This window comes from Haemaphysalis longicornis, unplaced genomic scaffold (assembly GCF_048455015.1).
Source record: "Haemaphysalis longicornis isolate Haplotype H1 unplaced genomic scaffold, Haemaphysalis longicornis Haplotype H1 scaffold_6, whole genome shotgun sequence".
Taxonomy (NCBI): domain Eukaryota; kingdom Metazoa; phylum Arthropoda; class Arachnida; order Ixodida; family Ixodidae; genus Haemaphysalis; species Haemaphysalis longicornis.
In genome coordinates this window covers 10,064,535-10,090,428 of record NW_027526407.1, presented here as the reverse complement: position 1 = coordinate 10,090,428, position 25,894 = coordinate 10,064,535, and the positions used below count along the sequence as shown (strand labels likewise).

General features: G+C 42.4%; 1 long non-coding RNA gene and 1 other non-coding gene across 2 annotated transcripts in view; one reads left to right on the top strand and one right to left on the bottom strand.

The window, feature by feature from the left end:
- LOC144141383 (uncharacterized) overlaps positions 1 to 25,894 on the top strand; it is a 69,755-nt gene that overhangs the window by 30,637 nt on the left and 13,224 nt on the right. The window contains exon 4 of the long non-coding RNA XR_013316569.1: positions 14,967 to 15,050. This is a non-coding gene — a long non-coding RNA (uncharacterized LOC144141383). The remainder of the gene's footprint in view (positions 1 to 14,966; positions 15,051 to 25,894) is intronic.
- Trnat-ugu (transfer RNA threonine (anticodon UGU)) lies at positions 23,610 to 23,681 on the bottom strand. Its single transcript has one exon. It is a non-coding gene; the product is annotated as a tRNA-Thr (tRNA).

Here is a 25,894-nt window from a genome sequence, read left to right as displayed (position 1 = left end):
TGTTACCGACGTTTCAGCGAAGAGACGTGCCCTGGTCAGGCCAAAGATTCGCCTAAGGAGTGTCCGCCCTGACGACTAGGTATGAACGCTGTGCGTATACGGTCGTACGAAGAAGCCCGTTTCGGACATTCATGACTGAGAACTGGTCTCCCAGAACGTGCGCTCTTATAAACCGGCGGATCTGAAGGAACTTACGGCAGTCATTGCCTTTCTCATTTGCAACGCACGGAAATGCATGGGTTTTTTTCATTTAGTTGGCTGGGCAGATTCAGTCTCTAACTACCACCCACACAAAGACCTTCGCCATCTGTACATACCAATACACAGACACACACAAAAGTGCACAAACAAATCATTACCATCACCATCTGCCTAACTTCACCCACTGAAGAAAAAATTTCTCTTCAATAATTCTCTAATTATCCCGGTCCTGTTCTACCTACGGCCAATTTATCCCCGCAATCTTCATAATCTCAGCTGCCCATCTTACGTTCCGCCACCCCCTGATATTCTTGCCTTCTACAGGGATCCGCTCTTTTACTCCTAATGAGCAGCCGTTATCTTGAATTCGCAAAACATGCTCTTCAACTCCCATTTATTCTTCCTCATTTCAACTAATATGTCTTTATGACGCGTTTGTTCCCGGACTCTAAAGGGACACTAAAGCGATTTGTAAACATTGCAGGATTACTAGCGAAAATTGTAGTCCGGAGATCATATGCCATGGTTAAACCAGTTTCAGTGTGTACGCAAACTTTCTAGTGAAACAAATCAATTCGAAAATACTCTCCTCCTCTCTGCATTCTCGCCCATTTTCTGTGGCCTTTTCTTGTGACATCAAGAGGATATAGCTTGGCTTGACTGCGCTAATGCACGGCTCTTCGACCTTCCCACAGAGTGAGAAAGCCCAGCGTTTAGCCCACCGGCCGCCGGCGGATCGTCGTAATTTGTTCGCTCAATTGAAACTAAGCCACGATACGTTTGTGGCTGAAAGAATGTGCCTTTTTTTACTTTGTTAGTTTGCACATGGCATCGAGCTCCAAGTACAGGACGCTTCACGCAAGCGCTGAACAAGAGCACATTCAACACTTCTCTGACTGGTACGCTAGTAGGAAAATCTAAGACAACTTGAAGGCGCAGAAGAGTCAGCGAATTCAATATAAGTACTACGGATATAAAATCACCTGAAACATTTATTTTACAGCGTAAAACTAAGGAGGAGGAAGCATTTCTTGCGCTGCGTAAACAATCACATCGGTTAGCTACACGACCTGTGAACGCTTTCCCGTCTAAGAAATGCAGTTGCTAGACTTGAGATATTGCAGAAATTTGGGGACGCTAACGGCACGAGCGCTATACAACAAGTATTCACCTAAGCTGCTTGAAATGCTAAAACTAAATAATAGTGTAAGCTTATTATACATTATATAGCCTATATTACCGCCAACGGCAGCGCTGGCCCGTTGCCAGTTGTGCCAGGATGTAAAACATTTTTCTTTCAACTACACACCGAGACACTCCATGTGAAGACACGGATGCAAGAAAAGGGCCTCTTTATTTCGTTGGGGGGAAGGTGTTGGTTGTGCAACAAACCGGAAACCATTGAACATGATTTCATTGACTGTTGGGACTGGGTGTTCTTCTGGGATGTGCTGCAACGTACGCTAAAAAAAGATCTCCCAAACGATGCCATGGTATTCGGTTTTTGTCGAATGAACATTATGATGATGGCGTTCCTCTATATCTTATAATGTTACTAGGTCTGCACAGTATATCAAGATGCCCAATGGCAATCCGCCACTCAGACAATGCACCCAGTAAATTAGTATTTTCTAGAGGCCATATTCTCTTTTCTTGAAGTGCTAAATGCACACCAGTGTGTCCCAGACTGGTTGTCACAAGTGAAAAAGTTAACCAAAATGAAAATATTTCACCAGTCAACACTGTATCTTAGAATGGAACAGTGATTTTATGTCATAGTGCAGTGGGTTTGTTTTGTTGTTTTCTATTATGATTGTAACAGCGGTGTTTGTCTGTCAGGAAATAAAGGGAAAAAAGCCCGTGGCCGAGTGGTTTGGAGTGTTTGAAAGTCGCAAAATCGAATCCCTAAGCGCACATTCTTTTTTAAGGTACTTTTTTTGTTTTAGGACGGTGTTTTCTATACAGAGTTCACCACTTTGGGCACGTAACGTTTATTGCTCAACTAGCAAGTTCAGAGAATGCGCACACACTGACCCTGACATGCTAGTGAGTTCTCCTTGGCGTGCTGTTGCCTTAAGCACCGAGTACTTGCGGGCAATAGACACAGGCCACAATCAGCAGATCCTTGACTTTGTGCGAAGAAGCTTTTTACAATACAGGGAGGAGTGAAGGAAGCTCCAAGGATGGGGAAAAAGCACATGGCATTTGAGCTTCTGTGATGATGCGAAGGGTGTTCATCCATTTCGTGCCCCTAGGCTAGTGATTGCTACGATTCTAAGCCGCCATCGGAGGTTTATCTTAGGCATTTTACAGCCTACAACAGGGTAGAAGAACGGTATGGCGATTATTGAGATATCGAGAATAGACATCCAACAATAACATCGGATGTCAAGCATGTTGTTTTTGGACACCACCCAATCATGGTGCGCTCCTCCTGGCGTGAGAGCCTTTAGTTAGTGTGGCTGCCGCAGACCGTGTATAGTAGTTTTTATTCTTTCAATATTTATATAATATTTACTGAATTATCGCCCAGAAAAACGACGAAAAGTGTCGCAATTTGAGCCAGTCTACGACGTGGAAGCAAAAACGGGACCTAGACAAATGCACTTCAGTGTCCCTTTAATGTTACAGCCGTCATCTTACGTTTCATTGCTCGCTGCGTCGTCCTCAATTTAAGTAGAACCATTTAGGTGAGCCGCCAAGTTTCTGCCCCATAGGTTAGTACCGGTAAGATGCAGCTGCCATACACTTTCTTCTTCATTGACAATGGTAGACTGCGCTTCATTATCTGAGAAGGCCTGCCGAATGCACTCCACTCCATTCCTAACTGTCTAATTATAGGTGCCTCATAATTTGGTATCGGGGCGAGAACTCGGCCAAAGTATACATATTCGCTTACCACTTCCACTACCTCCCCACCTATTTCAAACCACTGTGCTCTCCGGAGGTTCTTGATCATTAGTTTTCTGCAAACTAATTTTCACGAAGGCGGTTCTACTCGGCTTGTCCTGTGTTGCAAGCGTGCTTTTAAATTCTTCCTCGAGCCTGGTTGTCCTCTAGTCTTCTCCTCCTTCTCCTTCATCGACTTAATTCCTCAGCGGTAGATGGCATCTTACTACACTACCCCAGCTTTAGAACGTTGTTGGGGGAAACAACCAACTTTTAAAGAATGATGCCATGCATAGTCCCCCCATTCAAAGTCACCAGATTTATGTTGTTCGCAAGAGTTTAGTTCTACGCGGACGCGTAAAGAAAATCTCAAATTTTAACAAATCCGAAGTTAATATTCAGCCAACGTACAGCCCAGTACGTCCAGGGAGCAATAAAGCAACAGGTTTTCCTAACACACAAGAGTTCCAGCCCGCGTGGGCTCCAAGTAGAAACACCAATCTTTTTGTTCTACTAAAAAGATTGGCGAAGTTACCAAGTTAACCAAAAGTATGAGTTACGAAACTTTGTCCGCAGCACAACGATTTCTGCCCTCGAATATTAAAATTTTTCCTGAATGTCGCTGGTTAGTTTGCTTTACTGCTTTACTGCCAGGAGTACTGACAATAAAAATTCATAACATGACGACCCTGCCGAAAACAATTTGCAGTGGTCTTGTGGAAATTGTCTGCTTGGTTCACTCGTTAAAAAAAAGCTCTGACTGCTACATGACTTTGCTTTAATTCTTTTTCGTCAGTGCTTGGTGCACTTAACAAGAACGTATAGTTCCACAGCTGGAACAGTTTTTGTAGCTAACGTGAAAGTATATTTGCCTTCCTATCCACAGAGGGCTTTTCTTTTTGGATGGATCATAGCTTTGCTGTTGATATATAAATTGTGCTGAACTCCAGCGAGCACAATTTCTGGGCAAGTCTTCCACCACCGGGTTGTGTTTAATAAATTGGGTGCTTATCTTTGGTTTCGACTTGGCAAAGCGGTTATCTTTTTGGGGATTTTCCCCTTACGATGTTGGAATTTATTGGGTCGAACCAAAAATACCGTTTTATAATTATTTTCTCTCTTTCCTCATCGTATTTCTTCAGTGATTGTTTGATTACGTGGTTGCGGGAATTGCCCTGGACTCATGAGACATAGGTAGCTTAAGAGGGTTCAACGCTGGCTGACCACTCTCAAGATGTCGCAGGCGCTTCAGTGTCGGCCCGCGGGTTCAAAAGAAGGTCCCCTTCCCCCCGAGTAGACATAGTGGCACTGGCTACCACACCTTGCACAGGAAAGGAATACCTTAGCATAAATACCCGAGAAAAGGAAGAGAAGAACAGCCTTGCTGGTATCGTAGTGGTCACCGCAGCAGACACGTAGTCTGGACGTCGTTGGTTTGTATCCCACTCGGCGGGCATTTTTGTTCACTTTCTTTCTGTCTTTCAGAAAGCTATTCTGCTTTAACGGTAACATACGACATACCCCAATCTCCCCTTCGCTTTCGTGGGACTTCTTCTTTGCCAACCCTTATTTTGGTCCTATTTTACCGATCCCCTCAATTCCCAATCCAATTTGATGTCTATCCGAGTGGCGCTGGCTACCACCCCCAAGCGCAGGAAACGAAAACAGCTGAACATAAATACCCCAGAAAGTGGAGGCTAAAGTTGCCCCGCTGGTAGCGTAGTGTTTATCGCACCAGAGCGGTATTCTGGAGGTCGTGGGTTCGGGTCCCACGCGGCGGACATTTTTTCTCCACATTCTTATTTCCCAAATTTGTTATCTTGACCAACTACATCCTCCCCTTTGTTTTCCAAGGTTTTCTTGACTGCCAATGCCTATTTCTGTATGTATGTATGTATGTAGGTATATATATATAGACATATATATATATATATATATATATATATATATATATATATATATATATATATATATATATATATAAGAGAACAAAAACTTCGAACAAGGTAACAGCACGATTGTGGCCTACGTTTCAGCAAAGCGAACTTGCTTTCCTCAGGCCCTGAGGAAAGCAAGTTCTCTTTGCTGAAACGTAGGCCACAATCGTGCTTTTACCTTGTTCGAAGTTTTTCTTCTCTTGTGTTCTCTACCATCTTCAAAGCTCTACTACTCCCTATATATATATATATATATAAATACATACATAAATATATATATATATAAATAGCGTACGTTCTTCAGACACTGTTTATTTTAAAATTTTGAAGTGAATTAGCTCTTAGCTATGCCGCTCCCACCCTGAGGCCGTACGAGTTTTACCAAAGCTGTCATACCTGAAGAGCACCTGATTCAGGTCGAAACCTTAAGAAACAGCTTTTGGCGAATGTATGCTTATTTTTTGCTTATTTGTGCAACTAAGGACTACACGCCATGACGATTTATATATCTATATATATATATATATATATATATATATATATATATATATATATATATATATATATATATATATATATATATATATATATATATATATATATATATCTGTGTGTGTATGCGTCTTCGCGGGTGTGTGTGTGTGAATATATGCGTTTGGATGTGCAGATAGAGATAGTCTTCGTGCTGCTGATAGTCATAGACTGAATGCGCCCAGCATATCGCACCAATAAAACGTGTATCCATTTATGGGGCTTATGATAGTACCACTCAGGAAAAACCAGCTCACACGCACGCATACGTTGACAAAGTTGGCGCGGCTCACTGAAATTCGCTCACAATTTTTTTTGAATCACCACTCATTTAAACATAGTGTCAATGCAGCGCTCCTAGCACATCTGCGCTCATTAAAACTCAAACTCACATTGAGTGCAAAACTCAGAACTCACTCGAACTCAAAACTCAAAATGTACTCAGAACTTAAACTGTACTCAAACTCAAAATGTACTCAAATATAAAGAAAAATGTTCTCAAAACTCAAAATGCACTCAAACTCAAAATGTACTCAACACACAAAGTGTAGTCAAACTCAAAATGTAAGCAAACTGAAAATGGACTCAAAACTCAAACTGTACTCAAAACTGAAAATGTACTCAAACTCAAAATGTACTCACACTCAAAATGCACTGAAAACTCAAAATGTGCTCAGAACACAAAATGTACTCAAACTCAAAATGAACTCAAATTCATGATGTACTCAAAACTCAAATGTACTCAAAACTCAAAATGATGTCAGAATTCAAAATGCGCTGAGAACTGAAAATGAATTTAGAACTTAAATGTTCTCACAAGTCTCTCCTGCTAGGAATGTACTGGGGCTCAGATGGACTCTGATTTTATTAGCATTCAGTGTTTTCAAATTCACGCGTGGTAAACTAATTACGCGTGCAAATTTATGAGCTCAAACTCTTGCATTCCCAACGATATGACACCGTAGCTCCTGTGAAGCCGAGAATTTTTTGGTGCAGATTTAATACAGCTATACCTGCTGCCCGTGATGACTACCGCTGGTTGTAAGCAATTGTACGTATATATTTGATAACAAACTCTTGCTGTAGGGTCCGTGCTCGTGTTAATGGCAGAGGCAGTCCAGACTCGATGGTGTGCTAGGTTCCATGGGTCGAAACAAGCAAGATTTGGCGAGGGGACGTGCGCTCACTGCTCCGTTCATTTACGTCGAAGCGGTTTAGAGTTACGGTTCCGTGCATTCTTGCTCTGCATCCTGAAACAAACGCCTTGTATCAAAGCGAACTGTCCCCGCGAATCTCTGAAGCGCGAGTTGTTCATGGAAATGCCTTTGATTTTTATTGCGTAGCATTCTGTGCCGAGTATCCCCACCTTCATCCCCCGCCAGGATCGTGTAACGCCCTGCATTTACGCAAAAATGCAGATGCCACGGAAGTTTAACCTGTAATCATTTTAAAAGCGTAAATGTAGACAATTGATCAAACTAAATGTTAAAAAACTAAAAAAAGAAATATTAAGAAATATATCGATAATGGCAAACCGTGTAACACGGCAGTCAAGGATTGTCTCAGACTGGGTTAAAATTCAGACAGATGTGTTGCAAATGGCAGAGGCAATCCAGACTCGATGGTGTGCTAGGTTCCCTGGGTCGAAACAAGCAAGATTCGGCGAGGGGACGTGCGCTCACTGCTCCGTTCATTTACGTCGAAGCGGTTTAGAGTTACGGTTCCGTGCATTCTTGCTCTGCATCCTGAAACAAACGCCTTGTATCAAAGCGAACTGTCCCCGCGAATGTCTGAAGCGCGAGTTGTTCGTGGAAATACCTTTGCTTTATATTGCGTAGCATTCTGTGCCGAGTACCCCCTCCTCCATCCCCCGCCAGGATCGTGTAACGCCCTGCATTTACGCAAAAATGCAGATGTCACGGAATTTTAACCTGTAATCATTTTAAAAGCGTAAATGTAGACAATTGATCAAACTAAATGTTAAAAAACTAAAAAAAGAAATATTAAGAAATATATCGATAATGGCAAACCGTGTAACACGGCAGTGATGGATAGTCTCAGACTGGGTTAAAATTCAGACAGATGTGGTGCAAAACAATGTGGGGTATCAAATTAAGGGTCTCGAGGAGAGAAATCACTTGGGACTAACACAATAAAACCTCGTTTTTTGCAGAGGCACGTCAATTAGTTTTAATTAGCATTTGCTAGGTGGGATGAGCTCTCGTAGCTCGAAAAGCACCACGCTATCGTTGTAAGCAATTACCGCCACAGTACCAAGCTGTTAACTTCCAGCATGCACGCGTGTGCGAGTGTAAGTGCGTGTGGGCGTGCGTGTGCGCATGCGTTTGCGTATGTGTGTGTCATCCTCTCTTCTGTTCTTTCGTTGTGTTTGACATGTAGTCGTTGGAGAACTGCAGAGCCCGAGTTATTTCTTTTCCTTTACATTGTTATGTGCTAGTTTTGATATCTTGGGCTGATTTCTTATTCTAACAAACTCAGTTCGAGCGCACATCCCAACGGCGCTCGCTCTGTTTCCTCTTTATCTCCAACACTCTAACAAGGAGTTAATGTCTCACATGTATTTGTCCAATTCTTGATTCGAGTGCACGTTGTTACACTGTGCGAAGGAAATGACGGGCACGATACGCGGCCACAAGGCTTATTCATAGAAAATGCGAAATTCGCCTTTCTGACGAGCTCTGACGAACCCTGTTACCTATGGTCGTCCACAATATGCACGACACCATATGTGTCGAAGAATTTGCTTGTTTGTTGGGACACGGGGAAATGGAGGAAGTAACGTTTGAATGGCAGTTATTAGCAGAGAGTTTTTGAGTCTGGTGATTTAGGTTCGAGAGCTTGGCATGACTTTTTCTTTTACCCCATGCCATCCTCGCTGGATGATTCAGCAATTAGACGCCAATATTTCTAGTAATATAAACCGCATTGATAGACATCTCTCGACAAGCCTTCGCATGTATATACCACAACTGACTTACGGGTTGGCAAAGAATTTTGGTTAAACCCGACCCAGCAATTCAAGAAATATACCTTTCGCTATATCATCATTCCTATACCCAGAAAGCCTTTTTATAATTGTCCCACGTGATCCCGCTTGACGAGACCTTTAATTTGATTCCCCACACACTTTAGCAGGATCATACGGAATTCATACCAGTCAAACTAACCATCAAACTCATGACTGTAACCAGGACGCATTATTTAAATACCCGACTTTATTCCTTTAACTGAAACCTTCAATTTGACCCCCCCACATGCCTTACCGGCCTCACCCATGACTCCTAATGACTATCTCATGATTAGAACCAGTAAGCCTGTTTTCATTTGTAACCTGTGATTCCCCTCGTCAAGACCGTAAATTTAACACCATACACGTCCTTGTGGGGTCACTTCGAATTTCAACCCAATATAAGACTCGCCATGACAATCTCATGGTTATAACCAGGAAGCGTTTTTGTATTTCTCCCACGTGATTCCACTCACCAAGACCATTAATTTGATACCCATAACATCCTAGCGGAATCAATTTGAATGTTAAACCAATCAATGACTAACCATGATTATCTCATGATATACTCATACCGAATTTTTGTCCCGCGTGATTTCCCTTTAGGAACCTTCAATTTGATGCCCTTCCCACCCAGTGGTGTCTTTTTGAATTTTATTCTAATCTATGACCCACCTTGGGATGTCATGATAATAATTAGGAAGCACGTGATTACCCTTATCGAGACCTTTAATTTGATACGCCACACCACCTAGCGTAATGAACTTGAATTTTAAACAAATCTATGACTAACCATGACTACGTCATAATATACGCATAACTCATTTTTGTCCCGAATGATTCCCCACATAGAGACCTCGAGTTTGATTCTCCACATGCCCTCGCAGTGTCATTTTGAATTTTAACCCAATCTATGACTCATTATGAATGCCTGATACTACAATAAGGAAGAACTTTTCTTCATTTACACCGCGCGATTCCGTTAATCGGGACCTTTCATTTGATACCTTACACGCCTTAGCGTCATCAGTTTGAGTTTTCACCTAATCTAATGCGCTCATTATTCTGTCAATTCAGCTAATGCATTTGAAACAGCCGAAGGAACAGCCCCCGCCCCCTTTTCCCCTGGCTCTCACCTCTTCCTTTGTGACCCCTACTATATGAATCCGTCAACTGTAGCAGGCGAAAAACCAGCAAGCAAGCACCGCAGTTTGCTTTCCCACCATCCTTCCCCGCCCTCTTAGTGGATCCATCAGGAGGAAAAGTGAAGACAACCCTTTTTTATGGCTTCACCAGTCAATTATCACTCACGCGCCCAACCGCAAAAACTTGGTATACAGCATAAAAATTCCACAAGAAACTAAAAAAAACCCCTTCGTTTCAACTGATCATGCGGATCACGTATGGTGCTGTACCCACAGGTAACCTGAATTCCGAGCCCACAGCGACGCATAAAACTTAACAACCAACAATAGCTGCCTGCTAGGCTACTGATATGTATTCAAACTCAAAATGGACTCAAAATTCATATGTACTCAGAACTCAAAATGTACTAAATACTCAATATGTACTCAAACTCAAAATGTACTCACACTCAAACTGTACTCAAACACAAAATGAACTCAAACGGAAATTGTACTCCGAACTCAAAATGGACTCAAACTCAAAATGCAATCAGAACTCAAAATGTACTCAGAACTCAAAATGTACTCAGAACTAAAAATGGACTCAAACTCAAAATGTACTCAGAACTCAAAATGTACTCGAATTCAAAATGTACTCAGAACTCAAAATAGACTCAAACTGAAAATGTACTCAGAACTCAAAATGGTCTCTGAATTCACTAGGTCTCAGGCGTACTCAAATGCAATCGGAATCAAACTCAGTCGGGCTCACACGGCTCAAACTCACTCAAGCTCAAACTCACAATGCCACACCTGCCTCATCATCACTCAAACTCAAACTCACGCATGAGTTTGAGTCCAAATGAGTCTGAGTGAGTGGACTCATGAGTGCGTTCACCGACCTCTGCACGCGCGTGTACAACCGTAAACACTCAGGCTTCATTTCTAATATAGAGATTGAGAAAACCTGTAATGAAGGCTGAAGAGGTCCTTCTCACTAACGGGAGAGCTAGCTACTCCAGATGGTGTGAATACTGTGAGATAACAGTGGAAATTAGAGAGAAAAATAAAAATAAAAAAGAAAGGGGCTAGAGAGGAGAGAAGCACACATATATAAATTGAATATGTTTAGAGGGTTCACAGAACCTTTCTTAGCCCGGTTTCAGCAAGAAAAGTACGCAGAATGTTTGTTTCCAGTACTGCATCTTTATGATTTTGCCAGGGTTCAAGGAATTGTGAGAGTTCTAGAGGGCCTTCATGTCAGAGTTGCGCAAGTGCTTTCTATGCTGTTGGCTGCTGACTAGCATATCACGGGCAGTGGCTTAAAATGTGCCTGATGTTGTCGGTAGTAGCGCGCACTGTACAGAATGGCGACTCTACCTAGCCTAGAGTAAACAAGACGCTTCGGGGGAATGCAACGTTAAGTCGCATGCGGTGTATCACACCTTGAGTGCACTTTTGCAGACCACGCGGATGCCGCATATCGCATTTGGGGTCTGTAGCATAAGAGTCGCAAAACTTCTCAGATGATGCCGCCAAGCCACCGCTGGAGTTGCCATCTTAGGTCGATTGCAGCTGCAGGACGATTGCAGCTGCAGCTTCATAAAAAGCGGGATTCCAGCGATGAAGTTGAGGTCGTGGTGCTGTCTGGCGGCCGCATCGGGCACCTTGTTGCCCGTTATACCAACAGGATCTGGTAACCACTGAAGAAAAATTTCATGTCCTTTGCGCACCGCACTTAGAAGTATTTTATTTATATCAAACTCAAGTTGGTTGCGACCATCAGGCGGCATTTAGTAAATGCAAGCTTGCCGGTTATTGGAAAGAATTACCGACCGCCCAGCAGCACTTCCGCTTATGTAAAGAAAAACTTGTCGGACAGCTTCTAGTTGAATGGCGGTGGAGGATGTTCGGTGGCTGAGCGTTTCTTTAATGAACCGTCCGGCCGACCGAATCCATTCACCGATTCATCCGTCACGGATTCATCCGTGTACAGTTGAATGAGGTCTGGATAACAAGTTTCGGTATGTTCCATGACAAAATATGTCAAGAACAATGCTGGCAAAGATGCCTTTTGCCTATTCCAGGTACGGTGGGGCACACAAACCATGCCGCGTACAACCATGGTGAAGGAGCAGGCGGCTTGGATGGAAATGTATTTAGACGGTAGGACACGCACCACGTGAGATGCAGAAGTGGCAGCGAGTGGATGACCAAAGCATGGAGAAGCATGTCGAAGGCCTATACGGAGCAGTTCTTGTTAGGAAAACGTGGTGCGGTACTTGATACCCGTTGTACGACGAAATTAGGTTATATTCCATGCTTGAGTTGTCCCTGGTAGAAAAAAGCGCTGTCCCGGCGATCGCACTGGCGGAAAAAGTTCATAGTGATAGAAGAATATGGTAGAACTAGATTCCACACACGCGGGATAAGACGTAGGTGGCCTAACCACAGCTCTACGCAGTGCCTGTGGAAAAAAATTTTTGAATGCACTGTAAGTAAAAAGGAGAAGTTACCAGGAGGAGAAACGAACAAAAATCAATCACATGGGCGTTCCGTGTTCATGTTGGTTATTTCGCAGACACCCAAATCTCACGTGTGTTCGAGATTTCAGTGCACGTTAAAGATGACCAGGTGGTCAATGTTAATTCGTAGCCCTTTAGTACCACTACGGCTATTGGCCGTGTGGCGTGGCCACGTACACCCAATTTTCAATCAATATTTCGGAGAAACGTTCAGTACACCTATGTTCACTGGCGTGCTTCAGTACACGTATGTTCACAGGAACTACTATTCGCTCACCTAGCCACAGTTCTAAATTAATTCTTCATTGCTACCTCCCGTATGTGTCATCCAGATTTTGAGATGCTCTTAAGATATATGCGTTCAGTCTCTATCTAAAGAGCTTCAAATATTCAGCCCAATTTTCTCAAAGAATGACAAATAAAAAGGGAAGTGGGGGATAAAGATTTTATGTCACGGAAAGGTATCTCCTCATAAAAAAAATATTTGACTCACTTAGAATTTAGTTTCTTCTGGTGCTGATTGTATTTATTCCAAATTTTGTATAATATTGAACAAAACTGCTATATTATCCCAGCATAGAATTTTAAGCAATCATTTGAACAAAGTACAATCCCTACCAATTGGGAAATAGAAAAAGTGGTACCAGTGTATGGACATAAACAGTCCTCCTTTAATTACAAGCCAATATCTATCACTAGCATACCATGTAAAATTTTGGAACACATCCTTTACGGTCACATTGCCAGTTTTCTGGCATTCAATTTAATTCGTGAACCTGTGCAACACGGTTTCCAGAAGTACGTCTCATGCGAAACCCGCTAAACCCGCTTAATTTTATTTACCCAGGAACTTCGTTCAATTCTTGAGAACCCTTCATAAGCTGACTGCATATTTTTTAATTTTGCTAATGCATTCGACAAAGTACCGCACGCATTACTCCTAATTACGCTAAGAATTGTTGGTCTCAAAACTAGCTGACTAAACTGGAATAAAGGTTTGTTAGTGCATCGCCAGCAAGTTTTCACAGCTAATGACACCAATTCATCTCTACCCCAGTTTATCTCAGCTGTACCCTGTATCCCAAGAAGCCATCCTTGGGACGCTGCTTTTCATTATCGATATGAATGATTTGCTTAAAAGTATCTCATCATAAATACATTTATTCGCTGATTGTTGTGTCATTTTTTATGAAATACATAACGATACTGATGTGCACGCACTCGAATCTTACATCAATTCCACATGCCGTTGGCGCAATACGTAGCAGATGGTTGTAAACACTACAAAATGTAATCAATATTTGTTTCCAGCATTACTACTAACGCGCACTCATATTTCCTTTATGGTAATAAACTACAACGGTTACTTGTTATCAATACTTGGGTGTTCATAATATTACCGGCCTACCTTGTATTCTTCACACTAAAATCGTACCCAAAAAAACCAATCGCATGCTTGGCTGAATGACACTAAATTTTTATTCCAACACTTTTTTCATAAACCTGCTCCTTTTCAAATCACTTGTGCGTTCACAACTTGACTGTGCATCACCGATGGGGGATCCATGTAATGAAATGTTTAGTCATCAGCTTGAAAATTTTAAATTCAACGTCGTACGTTTTTTTTCTGTCAGCGAGCAGACAGCGTAGGCTGAATGAAAACTAACTGGGGCCTAACATCTCTGACGTCACCACGCTTACCCCGCTTTACTTACTCCATACATATCTTCTCTTTTAGATCATGTTAATAAGGTTGCCGTTCCTTCTTGCAACACCAAGGCCCTTTTTGGTCCTTAATTCCACGTACCTCTAGCGACTGGAACCACCTTCTTTCTGATAATTTGAAAATTAGGAAGCCGGATTGGTTTCGCCCCGATGTGTCTAATATTATCTTTTAGGTCGATCGATTGTGAATAACGATGCATTACTTTCAGCGAAATCAATTTCTCCTATTCATATCTTGGTAATATTTGGATCCTACATGAATGATTGCCAAACCTTATCAAGCATGCATACCTCAGCTGAAATTATCCCGTCACTGCAGAAAGACTGAAACCTGATAAATATGTATAACCTTGGTTTGTGAAGGCTATAAATACTTCGATTTTGCTGTTTGTACTGCAGGTTTCTCATTTCTTGTATTGTGTTTACCCACGCCCTTCTTCGATGCAATAACTTGAGGGTATTCAAATAAAAATAAAAAGTGTCACCACCTACATCCCAGAACACTTTCCCATTAAATGTATGTCAGGGAAATTAGGCGCACTGAAGTATTTTTCACACGCCAAAAAACGCCCCGGGCGCCAGTATTTCTAGTAAAGTGTTGCGTCGAAGGCATGAAAGCAACTTCTGGAGTTTCCATGACACAGTACGAATAATGTGATTTTATGTCAAAAAACAAACGGTTGCTTCTATGTATTTCCTTCGAAATTTGCTTTTCTCACATTCTCTGCTCCTGTTACAGGGTCATAATATTTCTTGTTTAGCAGCAGCTGTCTCTTCATAGCCATTAAGTACTTTTATATTAAGTTTACACAATGAAACAGTTCCCACTTGCCTTAGGAATGCAACTTCATTAAAATTTCGAATGCGGTACTTCGCCAGAAGCAAATACAGCTCTCCACCGATGAATTGTTGACATGGTTGGACCACGTTTTCGGAAAACGAAAAAAGTTTCGAAAAAGAATTAAGGAGTTTTAAATATCCTCTTTCTCTGTTTTCTCTTCAACAGAAACTGGAATGACGTTGTATGAAAAGGTTCTATACCAAGACGAAAAATATACCTGTGGGGTGTTTGTAACCACCGTTTTAAACTGTGAGTATTCCGGCCACTGGCATTGCATAGACTGAGTAGTCTCCCATAATGGCGATACTTCTAGGAGCAATACCTGAAGATTAAAAAAAAGACTTGGGCTGCGCTTAACAGGAAGCGAAAATATATACTTAACAAAACGCAGCTAGAATGGTAGCCTGAATAAAAGCTAACTTTAGCGGAACCGGTGATCTGAGGAGCACCTACGGTTTTAAAGGCACATTCTCACTAGCCGCGCCTTCATTTAGAACCCCATTCGTGGCCGCCGCTTAGCTTGTTCTTGTCGTCACTCGTGTATCCGGAGCTTCTGCGATCCCAAGCCCATCGCCATGGGTTTAATATTAACCCTTTTGAAGCCATGTGTGGCCTGAAATTCTCGTTGTGTAGCTAACTTGCGCCGCCACAGGTGGTCACTGCATACACACACACGAGTTCAGGCTTCCTAGCAACGTCTACAAGCCTGGTTGCCCCCGTTCGGCAAAGAGCAGCCAGTGCATATGAACTGATGCGGGCATAATATGAAACAGCGTCTCGGCCGCACAATTTAGGAATAACAAACAACCGGTATAATATAGTTTAATTTTGTTGCCTTTCTCAAAAAAGCAATGTAACGCTTTCTTGGCAATTTTTATTCAAGAGTGCTTTTTTGATAGACAATTATGTCAACTTCCCGCATAAAATATTTTTTGCTGAATTAAAGTTTGCCTATTTGATTAAAACCTTCTTACCCATGAAGACCCCAACGTCATAGTGGTTTGTTATTTAGAGTTTTCAAAAATATACATACTCTAAAAATGACCCTCAGGTAACTATTTTTTTCTCACCAAAGTGCACTTTTCTTGTTGTGCTCTATGATAAGGAGCAAAGAATTTACGGCTACAATTTTGCTGGTGTGTGAAAAAAAAAGACTTCATTACCATTGCGTGTCTTGCTAGCATCTACATACGACAGTTATTTGTTAGCGCTAGCGGCTGTTCCCTGCTCACAATTTTATCTGAGGACACCTGGCAATCCAGCCATTCTTCGAAAATGTTGAGAACAAACCATTTAAGAGCAACAATCATCCAGTGAAGCTAGATTTTCCCAAAATATGTCTTCGCACGGGTGCCGCACCCCAACGCTTCCTCCTTTTCAGTCATGTCCATCTTTCGGCTCTACAGCAGCTGCCGCTCGTCTCTCGGAGTTCACGGGTGCTCGAGCATCCCATATTACGCCATACTCTCCACCAGTCACAGGTGCCCCTCCTCCAACATGGAGATTTGAAAAACGTGGTTGCGACGCCACAAGCAGCGCAGACTATCATGTTACAATACCACACAATAGCTAGCGCTGCTTCCTTCTTCCGGAGAAGGTTATGAAACACCGCGAATGTTTCTCGCCAGCAAGATGTATGCCGCACGCGCAATAGACAAGCTTCGCTTCGGCGGGTCCTTGGAAGAGCACGACGAGATGTAATTGGAACACATAAAATTCGCCAGAACAAATCAGAAATCTTTTCTCTTGCCTGAAACGCATTTTGTAAAACAAAATCTCGGCCATCGAACACCCACGTCGCTTAAATATATCATAATCATCGAAGCCACGCCCGTACCACTCTAATCCATAGATGGTGGTACTGAGATTTTGTTCTGAAAAGTTGTACACGGCGAATATATCGACCTCTCAAAACGTCTTTCAAAAAATAAGTTTGTGCCTGTACTATGGCGTCACTCTGCCATTATTTGAATGTCTCATATTTCGTAAGACCATACGGAATATTTTTTCCAAGTGGTAGAAGACTGAGACCCTCATTTTCGTCTAACTTTTGCACGCCGGATTTGTCATACAGGATGTTTTTTCTTAAAAATAACTGCGTAGGTGGTATATCAAGGATATTTACCTTAGAGAAGGCACCCAATTTCTCCTCGTCGTCGTTCATTCTTGTATTTTTGCGTCTAATTGTCACAGTGTGAAGACATTCAGCAATGCCATCGTCACCGAAGTGTGAAAAAGGCCATTCTCTCCTATAAAATTCGCAAAAAATTTTTATTCATTCATTTATTCGTACCGCCGGCCAAGATGCTGGCGCATGCAGGAAGGCCAATACAGAGAAAGAAAAGAAATACAAAACACGCATGAACTGGATGCTGCGTGCAACATGCTACAAAAACATCCAGATACTTGGTTCAGCACAAGAACCCCTACATAAGAACACCACAAATGAATTCCCAGTGGGGCAAAACGCCTTGTCCCAAAAACACAGCACTAATAGAACAAAATAGCCGGTAGTTTTATTATGGAGTAGAAGTGCTCACAAGCACTGGTTAAGATTAGGCTCATTCATAAGGCAAGTAGATTTCAAATTCTTGTGAGAAGTTTCTTGATTTTGAAACCTCAATGGCAGGAAATTGCCTTCGTCAATGGTACGCACAAGAAAGCAATTCATGTCAGAATTTCTATTGGAAAACATCGGCGTCGCAGATAGGTTATGTTTATGTCTTGTTTATTGTTATTTAAAAAAAGTTACTTAAGACGGTAGCTTAAGTGCGAATTCCCCACTTATTACGCTATGTAAACCCTGGAGATTACAAATTTTGCGCCTGCGTTCTAGCAAACTGATTTTATTTGTAAGTATTATAAGGCGGGGGAATGCTCTCTTGTATATTTCCCAAAGGTAAATTTAACAGCCTTTCTTCGTACGTGTTCCACATTCATAATGTCCTTTCTAGTAAGCGGGTCCCCAAAAACCACCACGTATTCCATATTCGATCTCACGAAAGCGTTGTAAGCTAACACTTTATTTTGTGCAGGTGCCTTTCGGTTTCCTCTTCAAGAAATACAACTTCTGTAAGGCAGCTAAACACGTTAGGGAAATACGCTCTGACCGAGATAATTTATTAGCAGATGTAACACCTAAATATTTCCATTTTGTACTTCTGTTAGGGCCATTAACAAAAATGAGTGAGCGTTTTGTAAAGCTATTTTTTTTAAAATGACGCTATAACCTGCAATTAAAAAAATATTGCTGCATTTCCGACCTGGCTCGAAAATTCTCTAACTCCTCATTCTGTAAACCACAACTTATTAGCCCTTCCTGTGGGTGGTGTACCGGTAAATGCTTTAGTTGAACAGGCGCCGCAGACTTTTGCAAGCTGCCAGAGAAACTTATACGGAGCATAATGCCATATTCATGTGGGCAATGTCTCCCTCGGTATGTGCTCCGCTGGAAGGACGCTGGTCGATGACCAACGGAATGAATAAAAGGTACACGAAGTAAGAACTTCCACTGGACTGGGTTCCCGCCATCAACCCGCCTCTGTCCCGGTGACGAGGGTGTCTTTTGTAAATACACCTTCTTCGTGGCAATCTATCTCTGCGTTGTCACGTGACAATATACACATTACCAGAAATTTCCTATATATATATATATATATATATATATATATATATATATATATATATATATATATATATATATATATATATATATATATATATATATATATATATATATATATATATATAAATATATAAATATATATATATATACATATATAAATATATATATATATCTATATATATATATATGTATCGATATATATATCTCAACTACACGCGGTCTTAATACTTTTCCTTGTGGTACACCCGAAGTTCCTTGATGGACACTAGAGGAACATTTTATATTTTTCTACGGAGGGCTGTCTATGTCGGAGGTAAGCCTAAGTCCATGTTATGATAATTAAAGGGAGCCCAATGCACTCGACCTAATAAGATATTTTTTGAGGAGGGGAACCTTATCGAACACTTTAATATAATTACAAAAAAGCATATCGACTTGTCCAGATGAGTCGAGCGCTTCCGAAATTTTAAGAAGTGACACAAGCTGAGTTGAAGTGAACAAGCCCTTTTTAAAAGCGTGATGTATTGCAGCCAAGAGGTTGTATTTCTCGAACACTTCAGACTGAAGCCTGCTACAATATGTCCCAATAATTTTCTGCAAGCGCTTGTAATAGAAGTTGGACGAAAATTTGACACTGTGAGGTAATCGCCCTTTTTATGAATGGGAGCAACTCTTGCATTACGCCAGTTTGACGGTATCTCTCCTTATAGAAATGATAACTTGAAGATCTCCCATTTAAAATCTGCATATGTGTTGCTCATACCTTCTAAATAAGCTTTCAAGATCTGATTAGGGGATGCGGAATTTCTGACATCGAAATTCAAAAGCATTTCCAAAACACCTTCTCGAGAATTCGTAATATCATGTAAAAAAGACCTAGCTGTATAAATCGTTCAACTTGGTCATTTCGCAGCCATACTTCACAAGTAATCATTAAACTGCCCTGCAATACTGGTGGCGTCTTGTACAAATTCCTTGGTCACCATTTAATTTATGTATTACTTTTTTGAAATACCATAATGGCGCCATAATTTCTCCGGAGCGTTGTTAATCAATTCATTTAAGCTCTGACTGCAATATTTTTTTCTTTTGCAGCTTCACTTTTTTATTACTTTCACTTTTATTCTTTGAGGCATAAACTGCATTCTTTATTATTTTTTCATTCCTTTGAGTTTTTACTTGTTTTTGATGACATCTCTATTTATCCAATGGTTGGATTGAGGTTTTTCCACCCCCTTCAATTTATTAAACTTTTAGATACTATAGGTAACATTGTCGTAGACCTGTTGCCATAATAGCACGACATCATCGTTGACGATAGAAATGTGAAAACCGAAGTTATGAATATTTGATTCATCTTCTTCTTTATTATATATCCCTCACCTAAGATTTATCTCGAGGTAGCCTGACATTATACACGTACATGTGTTTTGACGTAATGGAAAGAAATTTGGGATTTGAGATCTCAGTTTTAATTTCAACCATCCCTTCACTGAACATTTCACTGAGCAATAATAGATAAAGAATATTTTCTGCCCTATGATTGCTAAACGCGTTTAGATTGAGGTTTAACAATCTTAGGGCACTCGCTAAGTTTCTTCCTAACCTTCCTTTGTCCCGTCACGTCGGAATCTCTGGTCATACATTTAACAATTTGAAGGTAACAATAATTGAGTTCAATTCCAACAGCAACCACGCGAAAGAAGTTCGCGAATCATATCTCATATTTAACTTCACAACCACATCCTGTGGGTTGAACGAAAGCGTGGACACGCTGACATGTTTGCCACAGTAATTATTCGCCTTTCTTCCAGTCGTTTCTTGCGGGACCAATTATCTTTTTAGTCATACCAGCGCCGTCTTCATCCTTCCAGGTTTGTTCTTGCCGGAAATCAAGTCTTGCCGGAAACAATTACCGCGTAGTTTGTGACTTGTACTTCGCGTATTTTTCTGAACTGCGTCCTCCGGGATGGGATTGGGCGTCTGTGCACAGCGGTTAACCCGCAAAGACACTTTCAATTTACTTCTTTAAAAGTATCGCAACTTCCCCACGTAATCGCAAATCCAACTCCTCCAGGCATCTCTCGTTCCGCTCCCCTTCTGTCTGTCCGGTTACGGTGAATTCTAGACTGCCTCAGTCTCCCGCGGGCACGACGTACGACCCTTCTTATCCACTTTGTAACAGCTGGTGAAGGGGCGATTTCTTCTTGCCGACCACAGCGTGACGCATTCCTAAGACGAAAAGCAGGGTGTGCTCACGCGCGTTTTCCAGTTTTTTATCTCTTTCTATCGCCTGTATTCATTTCTCTCCCCTTCGTCTGTTAATTCACATAAGAAGGGGTGCCAATTTACCTCCTTCGTAGATGTCCCTTCGCATTTTTCTTTTCTCTTTGTGTTGTACTACGTGTCAAATATTACTTCTAAGCAGGTCGCAATGTAGCGCACCTTTTCTCCCAAAAAAGAGGGAGGGCAGTGCGTACCCCCTTATGTGTATGTCTACCGTTTTTTCTGGTTTTGCTGAATGATGACGTATGATTTCTTTTAAAGAGTGCGCACTGTAGCGCCACTGACTCTCTACACGCACTTTGAAAAGCATGCTGCAGTGTACTGTAAATGTTACCCCGACCTGCAGTCGATACGTTAGTAAACGTTTTTGTTTTTGTTTTATGAGACGTGCGTCAGACTCTACCTACATATATAAATTTATATATCTATATATATATATATATATATATATATATATGTATATACAGAAAGAAGTGCCGGAAGTCTACTCCACTCTGGGAGCGTGGTTTTCTTTCTTTCTTTCTTAAAAAATAATGTAACGTCACTAACAGTACGAAATAGTCTATCCATTCCCCTATGCCTTCTTTGGCGTTGTACACTGCGGCATTTCTTTGTATAAATATATATATATATATATATATATATATATATATATATATATATATATATATATATATATATATATAAATATATATATATATATATATATATATATATTTTTTATACATACATATATATATATACATATAAATATATTTATACAGATATTTCTATCTATATAAGTATGGATCTATAGTAAGGAAATGAGGGGCTCGTTGAGGAAATCCAGAAAGATTGGTCAGCAGTCTACAACGCCAAAGGAGGCATAGGGGTGTGGTTAGGCTCTTTTTCTTTTTTCACTACGGTTAATGAAGTAAACATTTTTTTTAATATACAGAAGAAAGAAAGAAAGAAAAACACGCGCCCAGAGTGGGGACCGAACCCACGCCTTTCGATTACATGTCGAATGCCTTACCAATTCGGCTATCTGGGCGACTGTGTCCTCCTTAACTTTCTGGGCTATTTATATTTACTAGAAGTGTATCTGACGCTTGAGGGTGGTGGCCAGCGCCACTCTGACTACACGGGGAGAAGGGGACCTTCTTTTCAACCCCCGGGGCGTGACTCGAGCGTCTACAGCCTGTCATGAGCGGGTAACTGGCGGGAAGCCCTCTTATGCTACCTAGGCATCAAGGCTGCCAGAACCGAGACCCTCGCTAGGCTTTCGCATAATAATATAGTAAGGAAATGAGGGGCTCATTGAGGAAATCCAGAAAGATTGGTCAGCAGTCTCCAACGCCAAAGGAGGCATAGGGGTGTGGTTAGGCTCTTTTTCTTTTTTCACTACGGTTAATGAAGTAAACATTTTTTTTAATATACAGAAGAAAGAAAGAAAGAAAAACACGCGCCCAGAGTGGGGACCGAACCCACGCCTTTCGATTACATGTCGAATGCCTTACCAATTCGGCTATCTGGGCGACTGTGTCCTCCTTAACTTTCTGGGCTATTTATATTTACTAGAAGTGTATCTGACGCTTGAGGGTGGTGGCCAGCGCCACTCTGACTACACGGGGAGAAGGGGACCTTCTTTTCAACCCCCGGGGCGTGACTCGAGCGTCTACAGCCTGTCATGAGCGGGTAACTGGCGGGAAGCCCTCTTATGCTACCTAGGCATCAAGGCTGCCAGAACCGAGACCCTCGCTAGGCTTTCGCATAATAATATAGTAAGGAAATGAGGGGCTCATTGAGGAAATCCAGAAAGATTGGTCAGCAGTCTCCAACGCCAAAGGAGGCATAGGGGTGTGGTTAGGCTCTTTTTCTTTTTTCACTACGGTTAATGAAGTAAACATTTTTTTTAATATACAGAAGAAAGAAAGAAAGAAAAACACGCGCCCAGAGTGGGGACCGAACCCACGCCTTTCGATTACATGTCGAATGCCTTACCAATTCGGCTATCTGGGCGAATGTGTCCTCCTTAACTTTCTGGGCTATTTATATTTACTAGAAGTGTATCTGACGCTTGAGGGTGGTGGCCAGCGCCACTCTGACTACACGGGGAGAAGGGGACCTTCTTTTCAACCCCCGGGGCGTGACTCGAGCGTCTACAGCCTGTCATGAGCGGGTAACTGGCGGGAAGCCCTCTTATGCTACCTAGGCATCAAGGCTGCCAGAACCGAGACCCTCGCTAGGCTTTTGCATAATAATATAGTAAGGAAATGAGGGGCTCGTTGAGGAAATCCAGAAAGATTGGTCAGCAGTCTACAACGCCAAAGGAGGCATAGGGGTGTGGTTAGGCTCTTTTTCTTTTTTCACTACGGTTAATGAAGTAAACATTTTTTTTAATATATAGAAGAAAGAAAGAAAGAAAAACACGCGCCCAGAGTGGGGACCGAACCCACGCCTTTTGATTACATGTCGAATGCCTTACCAATTCGGCTATCTGGGCGACTGTTTCCTCCTTAACTTTCTGGGCTATTTATATTTACTAGAAGTGTATCTGACGCTTGAGGGTGGTGGCCAGCGCCACTCTGACTACACGGGAAGAAGGGAACCTTCTTTTCAACCCCCGGGGCGTGACTCGAGCGTCTACAGCCTGTCATGAGCGGGTAACTGGCGGGAAGCCCTCTTATGCTACCTAGGCATCAAGGCTGCCAGAACCGAGACCCTCGCTAGGCTTTCGCATAATAATATACTAAGGAAATGAGGGGCTTGTTGAGGAAATCCAGAAAGATTGGTCAGCAGTCTACAACGCCAAAGGAGGCATAGGGGTGTGGTTAGGCTCTTTTTCTTTTTTAATTACGGTTAATGAAGTAAACATTTTTTTTAATATACAGAAGAAAGAAAGAAAGAAAAACACGTGCCCAGAGTGGGGACCGAACCCACGCCTTTCGATTACATGTCGAATGCCTTACCAATTCGGCTATCTGGGCGACTGTGTCCTCCTTAACTTTCTGGGCTATTTATATTTACTAGAAGTGTATCTGACACTTGAGGGTGGTGGCCAGCGCCACTCTGACTACACTGGGAGAAGGGGACCTTTTTTTCAACCCTCGGGGCGTGACTCGAGCGTCTACAGGTAGCATAAGAGGGCTTCCCGCCAGTTACCCGCTCATGACAGGCTGTAGACGCTCGAGTCACGAAAGCCTAGCGAGGGTCTCGGTTCTGGCAGCCTTGATGCCTAGGTAGCATAAGAGGGCTTCCCGCCAGTTACCCGCTCATGACAGATGTAGACGCTCGAGTCACGGCCCGGGGGTTGAAAAGAAGGTCCCCTTCTCCCCGTGTAGTCAGAGTGGCGCTGGCCACCACCCTCAAGCGTCAGATACACTTCTAGTAAATATAAATAGCCCAGAAAGTTAAGGAGGACACAGTTGCCCCGATAGCCGAATTGGTAAGGCATTCGACATGTAATCGAAAGGCGTGGGTTCGGTCCCCACTCTGGGCGCGTGTTTTTCTTTCTTTCTTTCTTCTGTATATTAAAAAAAAATGTTTACTTCATTAACCGTAATGAAAAAAGAAAAAGAGCCTAACCACACCCCTATGCCTCCTTTGGCGTTGTAGACTGCTGACCAATCTTTCTGGATTTCCTCAACGAGCCCCTCATTTCCTTACTATATTATTATGCGAAAGCCTAGCGAGGGTCTCGGTTCTGGCAGCCTTGATGCCTAGGTAGCATAAGAGGGCTTCCCGCCAGTTACCCGCTCATGACAGGCTGTAGACGCTCGAGTCACGCCCCGGGGGTTGAAAAGAAGGTCCCCTTCTCCCCGTGTAGTCAGAGTGGCGCTGGCCACCACCCTCAAGCGTCAGATACACTTCTAGTAAATATAAATAGCCCAGAAAGTTAAGGAGGACACAGTCGCCCAGATAGCCGAATTGGTAAGGCATTCGACATGTAATCGAAAGGCGTGGGTTCGGTCCCCACTCTGGGCGCGTGTTTTTCTTTTTTTCTTTCTTCTGTATATTAAAAAATTGTTTACTTCATTAACCGTAGTGAAAAAAGAAAAAGAGCCTAACCAGACCCCTATGCCTCCTTTGGCGTTGTAGACTGCTGACCAATCTTTCTGGATTTCCTCAACGAGCCCCTCATTTCCTTACTATATTATTATGCGAAAGCCTAGCGAGGGTCTCGGTTCTGGCAGCCTTGATGCCTAGGTAGCATAAGAGGGCTTCCCGCCAGTTACCCGCTCATGACAGGCTGTAGACGCTCGAGTCACGCCCCGGGGGTTGAAAAGAAGGTCCCCTTCTCCCCGTGTAGTCAGAGTGGCGCTGGCCACCACCCTCAAGCGTCAGATACACTTCTAGTAAATATAAATAGCCCAGAAAGTTAAGGAGGACACAGTCGCCCAGATAGCCGAATTGGTAAGGCATTCGACATGTAATCGAAAGGCGTGGGTTCGGTCCCCACTCTGGGCGCGTGTTTTTCTTTCTTTCTTTCTTCTGTATATTAAAAAAAATGTTTACTTCATTAACCGTAGTGAAAAAAGAAAAAGAGCCTAACCACACCCCTATGCCTCCTTTGGCGTTGTAGACTGCTGACCAATCTTTCTGGATTTCCTCAACGAGCCCCTCATTTCCTTACTATATTATTATGCGAAAGCCTAGCGAGGGTCTCGGTTCTGGCAGCCTTGATGCCTAGGTAGCATAAGAGGGCTTCCCGCCAGTTACCCGCTCATGACAGGCTGTAGACGCTCGAGTCACGCCCCGGGGGTTGAAAAGAAGGTCCCATTCTCCCCGTGTAGTCAGAGTGGCGCTGGCCACCACCCTCAAGCGTCAGATACACTTCTAGTAAATATAAATAGCCCAGAAAGTTAAGGAGGACACAGTCGCTGAGATAGCCGAATTGGTAAGGCATTCGACATGTAATCGAAAGGCGTGGGTTCGGTCCCCACTCTGGGCGCGTGTTTTTCTTTCTTTCTTTCTTCTGTATATTAAAAAAAATGTTTACTTCATTAACCGTAGTGAAAAAAGAAAAAGAGCCTAACCACACCCCTATGCCTCCTTTGGCGTTGTAGACTGCTGACCAATCTTTCTGGATTTCCTCAACGAGCCCCTCATTTCCTTACTATATTATTATGCGAAAGCCTAGCGAGGGTCTCGGTTCTGGCAGCCTTGATGCCTAGGTAGCATAAGAGGGCTTCCCGCCAGT